The 1,246-nt window shown below is 38.4% G+C and overlaps 1 pseudogene; it reads right to left on the reverse strand.

The window, feature by feature from the left end:
• Nucleotides 1-814: 814 nt before the first annotated feature.
• LOC112483129 lies at nucleotides 815-933 on the reverse strand (annotated as a pseudogene).
• Between the last annotated feature and the right edge of the window lie 313 nt (nucleotides 934-1,246).

The following is a 1,246-nucleotide window of genomic DNA, read 5'->3' on the forward strand; positions in this document are numbered from 1 at the left end:
AGACCTTAAGGGAACATCAGTGCATTGGCCTCTACTGGGCTCTGGGAGTGCTCCAGCCCTGAGCATCTGTGCTGGAATGTTAGCCTTCCTGCTCAAGTCTTCCCTTTAGTAGCCAATCAGAGGGCCACTCTTTTCAAGAGGGACTTGGTGCTCAGGTGTCAGCTGCAATTTATGAGAGGAGAGGGACCTGCCAGGGGTTGGGGTCTATCGGACAAGGCAACTCTTAACTTAAAAAGTTTTGGTTTTGATCCTCTCTATTGTAATTTATTTCTATTTCATTAATTTCTTAAATTATTTTTAAGATTTCCTTCTTTATTTTAGTTTATTTTTTTGTTTCATTCACTTTTTTCTAATGCTTTGAGTTTAAAGCTTAGCTCTTGATACATATTTAAATGTATTCATTTAAAGCCATACATTTCCCTCTAAGTACATATTTAAAGGCATTCTGCAATTTTGCGTCATGTTTATTACTATCAGTTTCTAGTTTGAATTTTTTTTTTCTTATTTCAATTGTGATCTTTTTCTTTCATCTATTGGTAACATAGAAATATGTATTTTAAATGTCCTATAATAGGTGGATTTTCAAATTATTGGGTTTTGGTTGTTGTTATTGTTGCTAGCTTTCTAGCTCAATTGCTTTGAAAGCAGAAAACACCCTCAGTATGACATCAATTCTTTGAAATTTATAAAGAATTGCTTTGTGGTCCACCATATGGTCAACTTTTTCAAGTGTTCTTTTTTTTTAGGCAAGGCAACCCTTGGTTGACCTCACAGATTGCAAGGACCTCGTCAGCTTACAATCCCTTATTTTTTAGGCCTATAGCACCGGATCTTCCTAGGTGGTCTCCTATCCAGGTACTAACCAGGCCCAATCTTGCTTAGCTTCTCAGATCAGACGGGATCAGGCTTGCTCAGCATAGCATGGCAGTAGACATAGCTAGCCTTTTATCACATCTATAGTCACTTCTATTTCTTCTTCTCCTCACTCCTACATTGACCCTAGACTAAGTTTCCATCTACTTTTACCTGATCTGATGCTCCTGACTGGGGTTCCTACCATTAGGGTCACATTTCCAGCCCCTTCTGTAGGTAGGTACCAGAGCCATTTGTATTTATAGTGTGCCAGACACTATTCTAGGTGTTGAGATCTCTAAAGTGCAAATTTAAACATGTCATTCTTCTACTTAGTAATACCTCTTGCCTCCCCATTTTCCTCTGGATGAAGCCTTAATTCCTACCTATCTCT

Source organism: Pteropus alecto, unplaced genomic scaffold (assembly GCF_000325575.1).
Source record: "Pteropus alecto unplaced genomic scaffold, ASM32557v1 scaffold206, whole genome shotgun sequence".
Taxonomy (NCBI): Eukaryota; Metazoa; Chordata; class Mammalia; order Chiroptera; family Pteropodidae; genus Pteropus; species Pteropus alecto.